A 20,285-nucleotide genomic window follows, 5' to 3' on the forward strand; every position below is an offset into this window, starting at 1 on the left:
AAGATGCGTGCACCCCACCTGAGTTTTATCCAGGCACCACAATCATTGGAATGCAACCATGGAGTCCTTTTCTGCGATCCCTGGCACCACAGGGACCTTGCACTGAACCCCCCAGGCCTCCTGAGCACCACTTGGTAGTCGTCCCCCTCTGAAAAAAAAATAAGAGAAAGCCTGATGAGACCAAAATCTGAAAGAGATTAAGAATCAAAACATTGCAGCTGACCTGGGTTCGATCCCTGGCATCCCATATGATTCCCTGAGCAACACCAGGAAAAAGTGCAGAGTCTGAGCCAGAGCCAAGAGTAACTTCTGAGTATCACCGGTGTGACCCAAAAGGAAAAAAAGAAAAAAGAATGAAAGAAAGCATTTGGGCTGGGCGGGAGGGTGAATGGACTCTTCCCTAGAGGAAGTACAGACCGACTGGCAATTCTTAGGGAGGGGGAGCTCTCCTTCCAACTTCTGGCATCTCTTCCTTGGTTTTTTTTTTGTTTGTTTGTTTGTTTTGGGGCCACAACCAGCGGGCTTACTCCTGGCTCTGAACTGTGGAATCACTCCTGGCAGTCCTGAGGTGTGGGGTGGGGACTCTATAGGATTCCAGTTGGCTGTGTGCAAGGCAAGTGCCCTACCCACTGTAGCCCCTCTTCCTTGCTTTTAAATTTTTGCTTTGGGTTCATCCCTGATGGTGCTCCCGGGGTTCCCCGCAGATATGTTTGGGGGTCACTCCGGTTCCCAGGAAGTGCCGGGGCCCCAGTCCGGGCAAATGCTTCTTGCAGCGGCTCGTCCCAAATTTCTCCTCTATAGGAGGGGAATTTCCCGATCTGACTTCCCCCACCTCAGCTTCAGAAGTGAAGGCAAGGGTAGGCATCCCCACCCCCACGGCCCCTCAGACAGTGGCCCCCGGAACATCTTTGGAATGGCATTATACCCCGAATCCCTCATATCTTCTTAGTAAATAGGGCAGGGATCCGAACCCCAAGTTTTCTTAGGAAAGACAACTGGGGTCCCGGATCGAGAAAATCATCCAAGTTCTGGCCAATTCTCCGAGAATCTCCAGGATTCTCTTCAGAAAAGGGGATCAAGAGTAAGATTCCCGAAGATTTTCCGCAGAACGGGGGCCACGGGCTAGATTCCAGAAGCTTCTCCTCAGAAGTGGGTCTAAACCACAACTCTCGGGGAGCAGAGGGCGGGACACCCAATCCCCGAAGGGCTGTGGGTCGCCTCAGAGGACGCCGCGCGCGGCCCCGCCCACTCCCCCGGGTCCAGGCGTGTCCGGTGCATTGTGGGTGGGGCGCCCCTGCTGAGCACTGCGGGGAACCCCCTGCCCAGCCAGTTGTCGGCCGACCGGCGGCCCAGCCGAACTGCCCTCTGGGGTCCAAGCGAGCCGGCCACGGATTGACGCGTCCCTCAGGCTCCGCCTCTACACACTTCCCCGCCCAGAAATATTAATCCCCGCCCTCTCAATATTATGATTGGTCGCTTGTCCCGCTCCACTCTCTCGTTGGCAAGCCGCTTGTCATTCATTGCGTCCCGCCTCTTCGGGCCCGCCCCTGCCGCCGGTGCGACCCCGAGGGCCAGCCGGCCCGCGCGGTCATTGGGCAGCGGGCGCTGTCCGTCTTGCCGATGGCCACGCCCTCCGAGGGGTGCGGAGCCTGGAAGCCCGGGCGGGACCTCATTGGCCTGCGGCGCCGCCACTCGGCGACACGCGCCTCAACCCGGAAGTGCGAGAGGCGAAATCTGCCTAGCAACCGGGGAAGCCGGGCTGTGAAGCGGGCAATTTCAGTGTGAGACGGAGCGGGAGACCGAGCGGCGGCCCGAGCGCGGCGCGGCGGCTCCTCCCGCCCGGGTCAGCGCCCCGGCGCGCGCACGCGCACCCGCCACCCAGCGCGCTCCGCCGTCCGCGCAGCCGGCAGTCGGTCCGTCTGTCCGCCCGGCGTCCTGTTGCCGCCGCCGCCGCCGCCACCCGAGGAGCCGCCGCCGCAGCTGCGGACGCCCGAGCTCGGGACTGAGCGACGCGCGCCCGAGGCCCGGCCCGGAGCCGCCCTCTTGGCGCCCGCAACTTCGGTAAGTGCAAGCGGAGCGGCTTCCGGTGCCCCGGCGGCTCGGGGCTTCCGCTCCCCCGGGGCCGCGGGCCTGGCCCCGAGTCCCCAGGCTGCCGCTGCCAAGCCGCGGGGACCCCCCCGCCGCTCAGAGAAAGCCCCCCGCCTCCGGCTCCCCTGAGGGAAGGGACCCCAACTTCACACCCCCTCTGAGGGAGCGCGGCTTCTCGGAGGGCAGTTCCTTTTCTCTCAGGGGCGCCTCGTGTGCGGGACCCCGCGGCCAGGGGCCCCGTTTCTCTGGAGGACCCCCGTCCCCGAGGGGCCACTGGGCGCAGGAGACCCCGGGGCTCCCGCGCCCTTTTTGTCTGAGAGGCTCCTTTTCCCCGAGGGGACCCCAAACCTCTGAGGGACCTCTTTCTGGGGGCCCCCGCTTACCCTCAGGGCTATTAGCACTCTGAGCGCGCCCCCCATTGCAAATGCTCCCTGTGAGGAGGGGCTTGCTCGTGTCTGAGACGTCGTGAGGACCTCCCCCCCTCCGTCCCCAGGGACCATCTACTTCCCCGAGGGACCGATATTTCTCTCAGGAGACACTCCACATCCCCAAGGGGAGCCCGCCCCCTCCCTGGCCTTCATTCAGCCTCTTCCTGGGCGCCCCGGTCTTTTCGGGGGACAACTCTGCGGCTCTGGAGCTTTTCTGAAGTTTCCCTTTGGACTTTGCTTTTCTCCGAGGTCTCTCCCCTCCCGTTGGTCCCCTGGCCCTCTGCCTCTCTGAGACACGCTCCCCGACCTTCTGCCCCCACTTCTTTGGGTCTCTAGGTCTCCTCCCCTCAGTCCTGGGGGCATTTCCTCCGGGGCTTCCTAATGCTTGTTTGGCGTGCAGCAAGTTTTGGAGGCGCCCCCTCTTCTCTAGGTAACCCCCCCGTATAAGTTGACCCTTTGAAGTGCACCCCCCACTTTCCCAGAACCCGCCTCCTGATTGAGGGGAGACCCTGGACGCTTCTCCCTTGCCTGAGGTCCTCTTCCTGGGGGAGAAATGCTTCCCTTCTTTTGGCTCGGAGCCCCCTACTCCCCAGTTCCTTATTTCTGTTCCCTCCTTTCTAGAGGGAGAGGCCGGAAGCATCCTCCTCACCTCCAGTTTTCTGACTTGCCAGAATAGGGCACTTCTTGGAACTTTGACAATTTGGGGCCACAGGAAAGAAAATTGGGAGACATTGTGGCTCTGTGTTTCCTTTTCTTTCCTAAGACTGCTGCTATTGGGGTCACCACCTTGCTTACCTGCTTTTGAGGCTGCAGCTCCCAGGCGCCCCGCATTATAACACTGTCAGGCCGTGGGGCTGACCCACTTCCTGTCACTTCCCTCTGTCCTCACTCTCTGTGCAGTGTAGCTCACCTCCCCCACGTCCCCCAGAAAAGGTGAAGAGACACCTTCGGGTCTGCCTGCTGGTTTTTCTCTTCTGAGGTTTCTGATTCACCCCCTGCATCTCCCGAGGACCCTCGGCTTTGCCAAGGCGGTGCCAGAGCAGGAAATGCTTCACCTCAGCTCCAGGAAGGGTGGAAAGGAAGCCAGGGATGGGGGATTGGACTCCGTTTCTCAGTTTTAGGGGACTTAAGCCTGGCCCAAAGGAAGTTTTTACGTGGCTTTTACAAATCCTGTGTGTGTGTCTTTTTTTTTTTTTTCTTAATGGCCCACCCTGGATTCCAAGTTCAGCCCAGTAGCTAATTTTATCTGCTTTGCCAAATGCAGGGCTCTCCCGAGCCCCAGCAGATGAATGCTGGCATTGAGAGATGGTCCAAAGGACAGGAATGAACTCAGTTTGAAACCTGAGTAACTTGTAACTACTTCGTGTCCATGCGCAGGTCTCAAGTGAGAGACTTGGGGAGACGGTTCCTTCCGTGGAGTTGGAAACAGAGGCCGAACTTCTGTTGGGTTTAGTATTTCAACAAGTTCTGCCCTCCGACTTGGCTCCAACTGCAGCTTACTTTACAGTTCAATTTAAGGCTGGCTCTCCCCTGTTCCCTTCCATCTGGGTCTTGCTTAATTTGAGTCCTTTGTGAAGACTCCTGCCGAGGCTATAATTTGAGTTCTAAATCTGTCGATGGACCATGTGGACACAAGTTTCAACTCGAGCTATTTTCTTCTGTGGAGAAGCGCTTGGAGAGTTTCCTGGGCCCTCTGCTCCTGGGTAGTCAAGTCCGGGCAGGAAGCGGCTGCCGCTCTGGCTGCTCTTTTATTGCCTTTTCCTGGTCAGCTATAGGCACTTTCCTGAGGGGATGGGGAAAGATGGGGAGTGGGGGGAGGTTGGGGTGGCCTCCGACCGGGCAGAGAAGTGGCAGCACATCTTTGGTGTTTCACATGAAGCCCAGCGGTCCAGCAGCATGGGGTGTTAGGAAGGAAAGGGGAGCTTTGAAGGAGCTTCTTCAGATTCTGGAGCTCTTCTTGCCTTAGTCGTGTGGCTTTGGACAAGTTATAGCACAAAGCAGGTACAATACTTCAGAATTTGAGGGATCACACATCTCCGTGATCTCTGGATGTGTGTGAAGGCGCCTACAGATGGCGGTGCTTCCTAGACTTCTGAGTGAGTGACTGAAGAAAGCGAGAGAAGGCCAGCACAGCCTCAGGCACGTGGTCGGGTACTGGTGGTTGAGTTCAGGAGATTAGGATTCTGGCCTGAACTCTAGACCCGGAAGCACTTGATACTCTGCCAAGGCTAACTATGCCTGAAGGAAAAGAGACATGGTGTCACATACAAAGCCCACTGCTTTCCTGGGTCTCGCTGTATATTTTCTCTGTTTAGATGTCAGATGTGAGGTGGATTTCCTATGTGGTGGGGATTTGTGTTTACCTTGGCCTTTTCTTCTCCTGCTGCAAAACGGGGGTAATTTGTGAGTTAAGTGCAAGTAGGGAAATGTATTGCTATCATTAGACTGAAAGAAAAATAGAAAATTAGAAAGAACTTGGAAGAATTGTGGGAAGAAAAAAATGTCAGAGAACTAGGCTCATATCCATATTTTGGGGTGGCTTGGGAGTGAGGGATTCATTGCAGTTACCTCTGAGGGATCTCATATCAGAACCTTGAAATAAGAATCGTTTCCTTAAGGTAATGGGTCAGATTTGGGGACAGAACACTGTGAACGTGATGTGTAAAGGCATTTGATGGTGCACAGTAATAGTACTTTTTTTTGGCTTTTTGGGTCACACCTGGCGATGCACAGGAGTTACTCCTGGTTCAATTACTCAGGAATTACTCCTGGTGGTGCTCGGGGGACTATGGGATGCTGGGAATCAAACCTAGGTTGACTGTGTGCAAGGCAAATGCCCTACCCGCTGTGCTATTGCTCCAGCCCCAGAAATAGTACTCTGAGACAGTTCGTGTGGGGCTTAGTTCCCATGGGAGATTAGATTCAACTTGAGCTCCCATGATCCAGAGAACAGTGGAGAAGCTAACTCAGTACTGGAAGCTGAGATAGGCAGGTTGTGGGCATTTAAAAAAAATATTTTTTGGTTACACCTGGTGATGCTCAGGGATTTCTCCTGGCTTTGCACTCAGAAATCACCCCTGGTGGTGCTTCAGGGATCATGTGAGCTGCTGGGGATTGAACCTGGGTTGGGTATGTGTAAGGCAAGCACCTGACTGGCTGTATTATCGCTTCAGCCTGATGCTTTTCCCCTCCCCTCCCCTCCCCTCCCCATCCTTTCCCTCCCCTCCCCTCTTCTTCCCTCCTCTCTCTTCTTTCTTGAGGATTCCTGGACTGGAGAGCTAGTATAGTGGGTCTGACTCTGGACTTGCATGTAGCTGACCTGGGTTCCTTCCCCAGCATCGGATATGTTTTCCTGAGCACCACCAGGAGTAATTCCTGAGTGTAGAGTCAGGAGTAATCTCTGAGCATCTCTGGTTGTGGCCTCCCCAAAGAAAAAGACCCCTCCCCCCCTTAAGTGTTTGGGCCACACCTAGTGGTCCTCAGGGGCTGCTTCTAGCACGTGCCTAGGATGGAGCCTGCTGCTTAAAAAGCATGTGCCTAGCCTGCTGAGCTGTTTTGCTGTCTCTAGAGAACTCTTTTTGGAGAAGCGTGAGTTTGGGCTATAGCCCACTCTACTGGGTTACTCCCAGTGGTGCTTGGGGACCATGTGGTGCCAGGGATTGAACCAGGTCAACTCCATGCAAGGGAAGCACTGAAACCCCCATACTATTTCTTTAGTCTCTTACAGGATAAAGGATTCTTAGCAATTAGTGAAAGCCTTAAAATCATGGCTGGTGACTTCAGCCTGGCCTTCTTCACTTACTAGAGTTGCGACAGATGGTGCTTGCCCCGACAGCCAAAACCCAGGGGGAAAGATTGGGTGACAATCTGGCTAGGCCCTCACTGGGATGCTCTTAAGATTGAAGAAGACCTTGCCCCCTTTCTAAATATTCTTCTTCCCTTTCTCACCCCCACCCCGGCGCCCCCACCTTCTGTCTCTCTCTTGCACACATTCACACGAAGTGTCTTTACTTGCTCAGCAAGAAAGACACAGCAACCTTTAATTTCTTGTGATTTTGACTTTTGGGCCACACCTACCTACCTGAGCTGGTGTGGGGGGCTCCTAGTAACACCTGGGGAAGGGATCATTTGCTCAGAGTGGGCAGAGTGCTGGGCGTCGCTCTCTGTGGTACTTGTAGGAGCAACCTTCAGGGATAGAACCTGGGCCTGTTGCGCGTAGACCGTGTCTCAGCCTGTTGAGTTCTCCCTAGCTGCTCAGTTTCTCTTCTTTTTTTTTAATTTAATTTAACTTTTATAGATCTGTTCACAATAATTGATTACTTTTAATATTCGAACACCAATCTTACCACCATTACACCTTCCCACCACATTTCAGTTGTTTCCATCCTGAACCCCAAACCCTGCCCCGAAAGCAGAACCGCAGTAATTTATTTTGTATTGCTTGTTATCTTCATTCTTTTAAGGACAGTTATTCCATTATTTGAGAATGGAACAGAGTTTTGTTGTTCTTTCTTTTTGGTTTGTTTTTGTTTGGGGGCCACACCCAGCAGCATTCAGGGCTTACTCCTGATCTGTGCTCAGGGATTACCTCTGGTGGGCTCAGGTGACCACTGTGGTGCTGGGGATCGAATCCAACTGACCACTTGCAAGACAAGCAGCCTACCTGCTATATTGTTCACTCCAGTGCCTGTTATTTTAAAAATACACAAAATAAGCTAAACAACTTTAAAGGGATAACTCTCCCCTTTGAAAATATTCTTATGTCACTACTGTGTGCCACAGGCTTCATTCTGGTGGATGCTGGCGCCAGCACCAGTCTCTTTTATCTAACAGGAAGTTTTCTAAAGTTTTTTTTTTTAATTGAAAGATCCTTACAGCAGTAAAAACCCTTGAATAATTAGAAATGCTATTGATCTAGGTACATTTATTCAATGTAATGTAGCATGGTTATCCGTTGGTGGGTAACTCTAAAAGGTATGTGGGTCCATACACTGCCCAGCTTCTAACTGTGGATGATAAACTGTTGATTTATATAACCGAAATAGCCAGGGAAGTCAGGGTTTCCTTCCTGTTGAAGACAGCGCTGGGGGCATTCAATCCCAGTGGGATCTTGATGATGAAAAGCAGGCCAACCTCTTTTGGAATTGGGAAATAACTACTGTATGGAATGGTGCCATCCAAATGAATGGACGATGTTATTTTTAATTTCTTATATTACTTTTGTCTTTATCCTTTAGGTTTCTTTTTTAATACTAGTGCATAATTTGCGTATGACTTTTTCCTTCTAAGGGACTTTTGGGTATTGAGGAAGGGCTTAGTTTAGGATTTTCTGTGTGGTTGTAAGGTAAGATTTAATACCCCCGGGGCTGGAGCGATAGCACAGCGGGTAGGGCGTTTGCCTTGCACGAGGCCTGGGTTCGATTCCCAGCATCCTATATGGTCCCCCAAGCACCGCCAGGGGTAATTGCTGAGTGCATGAGCCAGGAGCAATCCCTGGGAATGCCGGGTGTGACCCCGGCCCCCCCCCCCCAAAAAAAAAAAAGATTTAACACCCCCCCTTCCTTGGTTATTTTGTTTGTACTTTTTGAGTGCCAGGATTGAACCCAGGGCCTCATACACGTGAGTCACATGTTCCACTGTTGAGTCACATCCCTGCTTCCTTTTTTGGAGGGTGAGGTAGGATGGGGTTTGGGACTACACCAGGTGGTGCTTGGGACTGCTCTTTGCTCAGGGGATATCCCCAGTGGTGTTCAGGAGTTAAATTTGACCTTCCTACATGCCAAGCTTTCATACTATCCCTTTGAGCTATCTCTGTAGTCCCTCCTTTTTTTTTTTTTTGGTGGTGGGGGTGGGGGGTGGGAGCACACTCCACAGTGCTCAGGGTTTATTCCTGGCTCTGCTCTCAGGGATCACTCTGGTGGGGCTTAGGGGACCTTATAGGGTAATGGGGATTGAACCTGGACTGGATGCTTGCAAGGCAAACATCTCTCTGGCTCCTCCTTTTATTTTTATTTTTATTTTTTTTTGCTTTTTGGGTCACACCCAGTGATGCACAGGGGTTACTCCTGGCTTTGCACTTAGGAATTACTCCTGGCAGTGCTCAGGGGACCATATAGGATGCTGGGAATCGAACTTGGGTCGGCCACTTGCAAGGCAAACACCCTACCTGCTGTACTATTGCTCCAGCCCTCCCCCCCTTATTTTTAAAATGTAAACTTAGACATTTAAGTTAGAGACCTGAAATTTATTAAATATTTGGGACTGACCTGGGTTTGATCCCCAGCACCGTATATGATCCCTTGAGCACCGCCCGCCGCCCGGAGAGATTCCTGAGGCAGAGAGTAGTAACCTTTGAGCTTTACTGGCCCCAAAAAAAAAAAAAAAAATTATAAAGTATTAAATTATGTAGCTACCTAGTCAGCCAGTAATTCAGTAATCAATGTTTATGTGCTATGATGTGCTAGGGTCACCATATTAGGGGTGTGTGTGTTTTGGTGGTGGTGGTGGGGGTGGGAGCACACTCGACAGTGCTCAGGGTTTATTCAGTCAGCTCTCCTGAATCTTACAACCCAGGACCTGACATGAAAAAAGTCAAGGAAAGGGCATTGCTGGGCTTCTTTGGTGATGGCCCAGGAAGCAAGGTTAGACTGGGGTTTGTTGGAGGTGTAGCAGTGAAACCTTACCACTTCCTTATTTCCTCGCTCTGCTCCTTGCTACTGTCTTCTCCATCTAAATGGAGGCATTTCCCTGGTGAGTTGTTGGTTGTTGGCAGTGTTTTTTTTTTTTTTTTTCTAGCTCACTTCTGGCTCTGTGCTTAGGAATCACTCCTGGCAGGGCTCAGGGGACCATGTGCAGTGTTGGGGATTTGAACCCGAGTCAGCTGTATGCAAGTTCCTTAGCCTCTCTACTTTCTCTTCAGCTCATGTTGACAATAGTTGTACCAGGACAACTATGGCTGGTACCTTGGAGAAAGCAGAGTCTGGTGTGATTACTGCCCGGAGCAATTGCCACTTAGCTTTTCTCAAAGTTGGTGGTGATGTGCTTTTGGAATGTGATGGCATTTCTTCATTGCCAAGAGAGGATCACCCCTAAAAGGCCATTCTACATTGTTTGAAATTGAAAAAGAAAAGAGGGTACTTGATTGTTGTGACCTGTGTATTAGTAGGTTATTGCTACTGGGGGATTCCCTCAGCTTTAGGGTGTACTTTTACATTGGGGAGGGAAAGGCCTCTTTGGTGTTTCTTGTTGAGAGCCAGGCTGGATGTCTTAGATTTGAAGATAAGGTCTCTATAAGGTGGGTCAGAAGGCAGGAGTGGATAATCATCAGGGCACAGCTTGGAGCGGAGTGGGAGGGTTGGAAAGGGAGTTTCTGGCAGTCAGTCCTCTCTCTTTCCTCCACTTAAGTACACTGACGCTGGAGGTGAAGAGGCTGGCCCAGGCCGGAAGTGGGCGTGGATGGCTAATGAAACATGGCACGTGATTAGGCTCCCACCTCTGAGCTCTGCTGCCCTTGGAAGTGGATGCTACTCCCTCCTCACTTCCTGTTTCCCAGCCCTCCAGGCTGAATCCTTGGGCCCCAAAGTGAGCACAGAAAATACATCTCAAGTGCTCAGTTTTCCTTCGGAAAGCTGTTGTGGTAGTTTAAGGCTGCCAGGAGATCTACACTTGACAGTTCCAGTGGACCTGCACTGGGCTGGGGAAGGGGGTGGTGTGTGTGTGGGAGTGTTTGGTTCTCCCTGTTTTTCCCACCAGAGTAGCCTTGGAGAAGGATGAAACTTCCAGAAGCCTGGGGCAGGTCCTTCAGCAAGTGTTCTGGAAGAATGGCTCTCTGATGTTTGTCTTTGTTGCTTTCTAACAGTTCTGCCGGCCAATGTGCTGTAAAAGAAATTTGAGAGATGAAAAAGCTTTGGGTTTCAATCTGTTTTGTTTTTGTTTGTTGGGGGCACACCTGGGGGTATATAGGTTGGGTTTACTTCTGGCTCTTTGCTCTTAGAATCTATCTTGGCAGAGTTCGTGGGGTCATATAAGAACCAGACTTGCCACAAGCTGGACAAGCTCTTTACCTGCTATACTGTATCTCTGGCCCTTGGGTTGAATCTGGATTCCATCATTTGCTTACACTGTGATCTGAGGAAAGGGGCTTACTCCCCTGAGCCTTAAGGTTTCCTTTTGTGCAGAAATAAGCACAGTGTCCAAATTGTAGTAAAAGCCTGCTGAATGCATCTGTCAGTGTCCTCAGGTTGGCATCCAAGCCTGGGCAGCTATCTGGCATTTCATTTTTCTGAGAGGAAATCAAGGTCAGTGATGAGGTGCTTGGAGCAGCTGATAGTTCCCAGTGCGATCCTGCAGGTCATGGTGGTCTTGAGGGTGATAGTGTGATGGGAATATTCATTTTGCTTTTTTTTTTTTTTTTTGCTTTTTGGGTCACACCTGGCGATGCACAGGGGTTACTCCTGGCTCTGCACTCAGGAATTACCCCTGGCGGTGCTCAGGGGACCGTATGGGATGCTGGGAATCGAACCCAGGTCGGCTGCGTGCAAGGCAAATGCCCTACCCGCTATGCTATGGCTCCAGCCCCCTCATTTTGCTTCTTTTTTAATGGGGGTGCTAAGCGGTGCTTAGGACTTAACTCCTGATGCTGAGCTCAGGCATCACTCCTGGCGGAGCTCTGGGGACCAAATGGGGTGCTGGAGGTTGAACCTAGGTCAGCCCCTTGTGTGTGGCTGGAGACTTAGCTGTTATACTCTCTCTGGTCCCCGGCAGAACAGTTCTTAAATTTGCATTGTATTCAGGCCTTAGGCTTTCCTCCTCCTCATTCTATCTTTATTGAAGGTTAGAATTGGTTAATTGTAGACTAGGTCATCAGGCAAGAGGCTTGGTCATTTCTAACCAAATTATGAAGGAGAAAAGGAGAAAGACTTGCTGCTTTTATTGTCTGTAGAGAAATGCTGGGCTCTTACTGGAGGAGGGAGTACTCATCCTTTCTGGGGAAAAGAGTTTTTCCTCTTTAGAACATGGCAAGTTAAAGATTTGTTGTTTGCAAACTGGAGACTATGATGTGTCCCGGATGCTAAAGTTCCCCCTCCTTCCCCCTGGGTGATGGGGTGGGGCACACCAGGCTCTGTACTCTGGGATTACTCCTGGTGGGGGTTGAGGGACCATATGGAGTACCGGGATCGAATCCAGGTCAGCCATGTGCAAGGTAATCGCCCTACCTGTCGTACTATTGCCCTGGCCCCCTGGATTCCAAGTTTTTATAAAGTTTTTGTAGAAACTACCCCAAGTGGGCCTTGGATGCCCAGGGATACACTTAGGAACTCAAACAGTGGGGGGGGATCTGACCCAGGAGTTTGCATGTGTTTAGCCACTTGAACTGTCTCCCGGAATCTAGATTTGCTTTTATGTCCAAACCAAAGGTGTTTATTAGCAGACTGAGATGTGACTAATAGCCTTTACTAAGTATTTTGAATAGGTTGAGATTATCAGGTAGCTTCCCCTCCCCCCCCACATTAGTTTTCTGATATTTTCCCTTTTTATATATTACTTCTGGCTCTGTGCTCAGGCTCACACTCTTGGTGTGCTTTGGGACCATATGTGGTGTCAGAGATCAAACCCGGGTCAACTGCATGCAAGTGAATCTCCCTACCTGCTGTAATCCATACTCTCTCCAATCCTCCAAAATTAATTTTTTCTTTTCCTTTTCCAACCAGTTGCCTTGTAATCAGGGGCCATGTGGTGTAGGGATTGAACCCAGGCATACGGATGCTAAAACATGAACTCAGCCCATTGGACTCCTCCCTGGCTCCCCGTGTTCTGAGAGAGAGAGGCATCTAGAAAGTTTGAAAGATAATGAATTCATCTCTTCTCAACTCTTTCTGCCCAAACCCATACCCCTCTCCTGGTCTCAGCTGTTCTGTGCATTACCAATGCCTGTCTCTGGTTGCCTCAGATGCCCCCATGAGAGGTGGCTCAGATGTCACATCAGCAGACTTCCCCGCCCCCTTCCCAGTCTAGGTAGCTGCCCTTTTCTCTGGGATTCCTGTCTTTGCTGTGATGTATTTTTCTGAACTGAAATATGTGTATTTCTGCCTACCAGCCTGTGAATTTCTGGAACAGATGCCGCGGGTGGCTCTTTATCCTGCAAAATCCTTCACTCAATTGAGTGTGGCCCCTTCTTGAGTTTCTGTCGAGCTCTAATGATAGGTGCTTGCTTGCCTTGCATGCAGCCAGCCCAGGTTTGATTCCCAGCATCCCATATGGTCCCCCAAGCACCACTAGAAGTCAGTAACCCCTGAGCATCTCTTGGTGTGACCCAAAAATCAAACAGCAAAAAGAAAGAAAAATTTTTCATTATTACCAAGTAAGTTATCTTTAGTTTTGTCAAAGAGACACACTTGGAAGAAGTTTTCTTAATAAAAATCTGGAAGTAGGGCCTGGAGAGAGACTAAAGCTAATCTTGCTGATCATGGGTCAGTCCTTGGCACCAAATATGTCCTCCCCCTCTAAAATGCCAGGAGTAACTCCTGAGCACAGAGTCTGGAGTAAGTCCTGAGCACCACTAGGTAACAAACCAGAAACACAAAACAAAAATCCCCAGAAAGTACAGTGCCTGAAACATTCAGTAGGTCATGCTGCTCCTGTATAGTTAGTTTTATAGGACTTGGAACTTTTGAGTTTCTCTTGTGAAAGTTGAAAGTTGACACAAACTTGTTTTTGGCCCAGGTTTGTTTTGTTTTTTTCCTTCATTCCCTTTAGATGTGCAGAGACATGCTCAGGTGGTTGTCAGAAGTTTATCTAATAGCACATTTGAAAGATAATTAGAATATTTCTGCATTGGTTTGGGTGAAAGAGTTGACTACTAATATTAATTAGCAGGGACTTGGTCTCTGGAGGATGTGGAGTTTTATTTTTATATGTTTTATTTTTGTTTTTTGAGGGGCATACCTGGCATTGCTTGGGGTTGCTCCTGGTGGCGCCAGGGATGAAGCTGGGCCTCCGGAAGCAAAATGTTGCACTTCTCCAGCTGAGCTCTCTTTCTGGCCCAGAGATAGGAGGTTTTAAGTGGATTCAGAGGAAAATCTTGTTAACTAAAGCAGTTAAATTTTTTTGGGGGGGAGCAATTTCTGGGCCATACCTGATGGTGCTCAGGGGGCAGTTCCTGGCCCAGTGCGTGAATGTTACTTCTTGTGTTACTGGGGACTTTTTGTGGTGCTAGGATCAAACCTGGGCACCCTGCATGCTGGGGAAGCCGCTCTCTGGCCCCCAGGAGTGTTTATCAGCTGATTCAGCTGGTGTCTGTTAACTCCGGCTGGCTGCTCTTAGGGCAGAGGGAAGAGGGTTTTCACTCTGCTGCAGAGCTGGGGATTGAAGCCTCGGGCCTCAAAGCACATACTAGGCTTGTGTCTCACTGTTGAAGCACATCCCAACCCCCTAGTTATCTCTTGATTAGAACATCCTTAGCACTTGAATGGCATCTGTAGGTGATTACAAAACACTGTATGATCATTTTCTAAAGTATTTGATGTTGAGCCCAGTTCGTGGTACTGAGGTGAAATAGTTTTAAATCCAGGCAGCCTCAGCATTGGCCGCCCTGACCTCAGGGGACCCAGCACTGCCTCTGCTGTCACATACCCTGACCTTCTCTACCTGCACGGCAGGAACCCTGAAACAGCTGCCCCCTCCTGCTCCCCTGCCACCTACTGACATTGGCACTGCCTTCTGGAGCAGCCCACCTGTAGCCAGTGCATAGGATGTGTAAGTCACAGCTGATGCCTTCTCTTTAAAACAGGTTGTCACCTTGGTGACTCAACAGCACTTGCTGGCTTGACACTGGAATCCCCACTCTCTCAAGCCCTCAGTCTCCCACCTGACCACACTCTGCTGTTTGTAGTTAAGCTGGCATTAATCATGACCCAGGTGAGGAGCCGTGAGGTAGTATCTTGCTTGTATGGCTTTAATGTACATCATCTGACTAGTGGTCCGAGCTTCCAGCAGATGCACTGCTCTGCTGATGGCCCAGTGAGTGTCCTTGGAGGGCTTGGCTTAGCTCGGCCCTCCCCTTGAGTCCACTATCTGGCTCCTCCACCACTCACCTTCACCTCCTGTAAGAACCAGGGTTTTTGTTTGTCTTTGAACATTTGAATTTCTTAGTTGCAAAGTAGGTGTGGTCAGCTCTGTATTTTGTTTCTTCTAGACTGGAGGAAGGTTTCTCTTGTGATTAGGAGGTTGTGCCTGATGTTACATTAAGCCCTTGGAAAATGTTAGGGGATTCCGGCGTGGAATCAAGGACAAAGACAAAAGTCTGCCCGTTATGGGTGCAACTCAGCACACAAAGAAAATAGATGTTTTGGAACTCATTGGAGAAACTTATTTGCAGGACTTACTTGTTACACACTGCATTTTAATTGTTGTAGCCTTTTTGGGTCATAGCTTGCAGTGCTCAGGGGTTACTCCTGGTGGTGCTTGTGCTTGGGGGACCATATGGGATGCTGAGGATTGTTCCAGGTTGGCAGTGTGCAAGGCAGATGCCCTATCTGCTGTAGTGTCTGTTGCTCCAGCCCCTGTATTTTTAAATTTGGACTGAAAACCAAACCTGGCTGCCTCCCCCATTAGATCTAGGATCTAGGATCTAGATCTAGGATCTTGGGAACATGAAACACTGTACCAAACATCCTAGTGCATGGACTGTGCTGGAATTTTAATTTTTTTAAATTGTCTTTGGACCACACCTGGGGGTGCTCAAGAGGAATCACTCCTGGCAGACTGGGAGGAGGGGAGTGCCCTATCTGTGGGGCATGGAGGATTGACCAGGAAAGCCCCCAATCTCTGTACTGTCTCTCTGACTCTGGCTTGTGGTACTTGAAACTTTTGTTTTGGTTATGGGACTAAGTATTCGGGCGTATTAGGAAAATAGGAAAGCTACTTTTTGTGTGTCCAGGCACATATGCGTGAGCCACACGTCCCGTGGTGCTTAGGGATGACTCTTGGTGGGGTTCCAGGGACCTCATGCGGTGCTGGAGATGGATAGACCCCTGGCAAGAACCCCTTGCTGTCTCCCTGGCCCCTGGAAATCACTCTTGGGGCTAGGCGTCTCATCACGAATTACTTGTTTGAATGCGGACCAGAGCCTGTGCAAAGGGCCTTTTCTAGTTACTCTTGATCCTGAGTGTCCTCGTGCCTCCGACTTTCCCCACTGCTCCACCTCGGAACAACCCTTCAGTGTCGCCGGTTTTGGCTGTCCAGTGACTAGTTTCCGCGCACCTCCGCGGGCCGGGGAGAGGCGGATCTGCGATCGCGGAGTCCCCGAGGGAGGGGGGCTCTGCAGGGGGCGAGGGGGCCGGACCTACGTCTGGTATAGCTCTGCTCACGGCGCTGAAGGACTGCGGGGGGGGCCTCGTAGCCTGGTGCGCCGGCACGACCCCAACCCGCCCAGGGCGCCCGCCCGGCGCGTGGGAATCCCGGGAGAGCCGGGCGGTGGGGGGCGGTGCTTCCGGGGCTGCCGGACCCCGCCTGCCCCGGCCCCGCCCCCACCGCTTGGCCGCGCCTTCCCGTCCGAGACCACGCCCCCGCCCCGCCGGCCCCGCCCGCACGGGCGGGCGGCGTCGCCTTTAAGAGCTCCCCGGTGTTTTGGGGGCCGCGGGCCGGGCGCGCTGACCTGGTGCGCATGTCCCGGGCGGTGACGCCGGCGCCGGGCTCCATGTGTGCGGCCGAGGGGCGCATTATCTGGCCGGCGGCGCGGGCGGGCGGACCGGCGGAGCGAGCGGCGCGGGCCCGGGCGGCCCCAGCGGCGGAGCGAGCGCGCGCGGCCCCGCGCCCCTCGACCCCTGGCCGCCCAGTTCCTTTACGACCCCGCACGACCCCGGCCCAGCGCTCTAGGGCCGGGCCAGCGCGGCCCGGTAAGTCCGGACCAACTTGGCGGGGCGGGGCGGGGCGGAGGGGGGTGGTGACGGGACCCCGCGCGGGGAAGTGGGAGCAGCGACTTTACCCGCGCGTGTCCCGAGCGCCTCCCGCACGCGCGGCGGGGAAAGTTGGGCTCCGCGCCCGGCACGTGGGGGCGGCGGCGGGGGTCCCGGGAAGCGGCAGATCGGCCTCTGTGCCAGTGGGGGAGGCGGACTGGGTGGAGTCGGGGTCCTGGGCGGGTGGGGGCGCACGTGGACGGGTGGGGCTTTCGAGCTGGGCTGGGGCGCACGTGAACGGGGCGGGGGTTCCAGGCGAGCAGGGCGGGGGTCGCACGTGGGTCGCGGGGACCCGGGCGTGGTAAAAGGGGTCTCGGGTGGGTGGGGTTGTAGGTGAGCGCGTGGGGGCGCACTTGGGCACGAGGGGGTCCTGGCGGGGGGCGGTCCCGGCGGGCGGGGGTCCCGGGTGGCGGCGCTGAACCCCGCGGCGGCGGCGGCGGCGGCTCCGTGTCAGAATAAGAGTCCCTGGCGCCCACGCCTGCGGCGGCCTCCAGGCCCGCGCCCTTCCCGCCTGACCCTCGGGACCGGACGCTGCCCCCAGGGCTCCGGCCCCTTTCAGGGCCCCGCGGTTTAAATCAGCCTCAGTATCTAGGCGGCGCCGCACTGGTTTATTTTTTCCCACCTGGAATGGGTCGGCATCAGTGACTAGACAGCCGCAGCTGGCCTTTTAAAGGGATTATTGCCAAGAATCGGAATTGATCACTTCAACAAGGAAAGGCTTATGGGCAGGGCCCCAGCCCCGAGGAGACTGACAGCGCTAGGAGCGGGCTATGAATGGGACCCTCCCAGGAACCGAGTGCTCCTCCCGTCGGCTGGGACTGCAGGAACTGCTCTGCCTTGCATTCACACAACTTAGGTGTGGAGTTCATCCTTATCTTAGCTTCAGATTCTCAGCTCAAAGTCCGGGTGAGTCACTGGCGTGTTAGTATTCCTTTTCTTCACCCTCTTTCGCTTTTCTTGGAGCACCCAGTGCTGTTCTGGTTCTGTGTAGCTGTGGTTCTGTCAGCCCAGGGACAGATAGCCACTGTGCCCTGTCTTCAGTTCTGGACTCTCTGTCCTGTGTGGTGGTCTCTTCTGTGGTAACAAGTTTTCTTTCAAGTTAGATTACCTAAGTAACATTTGCTGGTGCTGCTGGCATGTGTAGCTGGTTGACCTCAAGTTGTGCCAAGGACCAAAAGGTGGTGCTGGCCCCCAGATGTTAGTGCCTGCTGTCTGCCAGGTGCAGTACACAGACCAAGGAGAGGAAGAAACAGCCCCCACTTTATAGGTGAGACTCCTGGGGACCAGGCTGCTGCCCCAAGGCCCTGAGAGGCAGAGTTCACCTGCCCTGGGTCCACCCTGCCGGGAATGCGCCTGTGCAAATCCACTGTAAGTCCACAGCAGGGCATTTCTTGGGTGGTCACAGAACAAGGCCTTCTGCTAATGCAGGTGCACCCGTCTGGAGCTGGGAATGACCTGGCCCCTTGTCGAACACCATTCCAGCCCACTCTGTCCTCCAGGGAGCCACCCCTGTATTCACTTACTTGGCTTCTAGTCCAGAAAAAGGATTTCTTAGAAGAACATTGGCCACTTTGAGGGGAAGGAGCTAGAAGGACAATTTTGAGAGTGATTTGGAGTGCAAGTCCTCACATCCCAATGTTCCTCCTCTAAAGTTCTTATTTTCTTGGTTTTTGGGCCACATCTGACAATGCTTAGGGGTTACTACTGACTGTGGGACTGGAGAGATGGTACAGTGGGTAGGGTGCTTGCCTTGCTCACAACTGACCTGGGAGTAAACCAGATCTGGGGCCCCCTCTCCCCATAAAGACCCCAACAAACTCCTGGCTCTGCACTCAGGAATCACTCCTGATGATGCTCCGGAACCATATGAGTGTTGGGGATTGAACCCCGGTCGACCCGTGCAAGTAAAGTCCCTTAGCCACTGCATTGTCTCTCCTGCCCTTCTCCCCTAAGATTCTGATATTATGCAGCATGGTCTCATCTTCAGATAGGCTGGCCCCTGTATTCCTGATTTGGTTCTGTAGTTTCCAGTCAGATGGCATCGTCTTCTATAAACATCGTTATCTGTTGGGGAAGCCTTATTGGTAAGTTATGCAGTTGGTGGTGCCTGGGAGCAGACTCAGGCTCTTGGGCATGCTAGGCATGTGCCACGCCATTGTGAGATTCCCAGAGCCTATAGGCCTGTAGTTTGACCCTCTTTCTGGTGTATCTGTTTTTGGGCTACAGCCCAAGATACTCGGGTTACTCCTGGCTTCCCACTGAAGTGGGACTCGTGGCAGGCGCATGGGATGCCGGGGATCAAACCCGGGTCAGCTGTGTGCAAGGCAAGAACCTTTCCTTCTCTACTGTGGCTCCTGCCCTGAGAAATGGTACTCTCATAAAAACAAGACTAAAAAGAGGGGTGGAGAGATGGGGCAGCAGGTAGGGCATTTACCTTGCATACGACTGACCTGGGGTTTGATCCCTGCATCCTCTATGGTCCCCTGAGCATTGCCAGATGTGGCCCAAAAACAAAACAGAGCAAACCAAAAAAAAAAAGTAGTGCTATTCTTGGTAGAGAGAAAAAAACTTGAAGTCATGGAAGGGTTTGTACCAAAGTTAATAACAAAACCTGTGGATTAGGGTTAGCATAGACTGTCCCCCAATTGAACCTGGGCTTCAGACATACACTCTACCATATTACCAACTCCAGTTTTTGTTGTTGTCATTGGTTTTTAATCCAGCTACTTTTGGCATCATGTATTTCGTGGTTTTTTAAACTCAGGAAAATACTGAGAGTTGTGAAACATTTTAAAGGTTCCAGTTCTCTGTTCTTGCTCCCCTCTCGTTTTCTGTCATTTATTTTGTGAGTTTTTAGCATTGCTAGTGGGGCTTGTGGATCGATTGTCTCCCCCAAGTATGGGGGGGTTTGTGCTGGATCCCCCCCACACTGGATAAGGAGTCCCTGCTCGGTGTACCCCACGGCTACTGGGAGAAGACCTGAGTCATCTCAAACGTGGGGAAACCTGAGCGGAGATCCTGGGAGCAGCTCAGAAGCCAGTGTGTTCTTGACCTGAGTGAGGGGGCAAGACTTTGGGGAGGTGGGTGGGTCCCTAGTCAGTGGTGGTACCTCCAACTTGCAATGAACACCTTGGGACTGCTAGGGCCGGGCCCAGAAGATGCTCCTCCTGAGGAACTTGACTGTTCTGGTGTTTCCGGGGCTGCTCGTGGAAAAATGAAGAGGAGATGCAGGGTCTTGACGCAGTCATTCAGCAAGAAATGTCAGGGCTGCACCTCTGAGTTGTTAGGGATCGTTGGCAGCTTGCTTGGGAACTTGGGCACCCCCACGCCAGTGTGTGGGCACGGAGGTTTGTGGCCCTTTGGAATGGCTGCTGTTCTTTCCCTCCTCACTGCTCCCCCTGGTAATTGACTTAATTTATGCTCCTTGTAGAAAATGAGGAAGGTTGTGAAACAGGTGAGTAGGTGAGGTCTCGTGGGCAGCCCTCCTCGGGCAATGGCTCCTCGCGGGGTTTCCTGTAACCGTTGTGGGGTGGGGAGTGTGGCAGAACCAGAAGAACGAGTCACCGAGTCCGTCCGCATGGAGCGCGCTGTGGCCTGTGAGCGCGGATGCTCTTGGCTGCCTATGGGGCCTTCGGAGGCAAGTGGGGCTGCTGGCGGCCGCTTGTGCGGTCAGGTGAGGACACCTGCCTGCGCTGTCAGGAAGCCCCTGGGCCCGGAGCTGTGCACTAGAGCTCTTGCCTTGTGTGTGTGTGAGATTACAGGTTTGGTTCCTGGCACCACCAAAAGAGAGATGAGTGAAAGGGGACCTGAAATA

General features: G+C 52.7%; 1 protein-coding gene across 8 annotated transcripts in view; it reads left to right on the forward strand.

Moving 5' to 3' along the window:
• The first annotated feature begins 1,946 nt into the window (after positions 1-1,946).
• The window catches only part of GATAD2A (GATA zinc finger domain containing 2A), a 47,337-nt gene continuing 28,998 nt past the window's right edge, over positions 1,947-20,285 (forward strand). For 2 of the 8 annotated variants that reach the window (XM_056119369.1, XM_056119366.1), the window contains exon 1: positions 16,150-16,411. The gene's annotated coding sequence lies outside the window, so the exon portion shown is untranslated. Of the gene's footprint in view, positions 2,062-16,149; positions 16,412-20,285 lie in introns of those variants that run through there. The other 6 variants (XM_056119365.1, XM_056119364.1, XM_056119370.1 and 3 more) reach the window with 6 other exon arrangements.

The sequence above is a fragment of the Sorex fumeus genome, unplaced genomic scaffold (genome assembly GCF_029834395.1).
Source record: "Sorex fumeus unplaced genomic scaffold, SorFum_2.1 ptg000041l, whole genome shotgun sequence".
In the NCBI taxonomy this organism is placed as follows: domain Eukaryota; kingdom Metazoa; phylum Chordata; class Mammalia; order Eulipotyphla; family Soricidae; genus Sorex; species Sorex fumeus.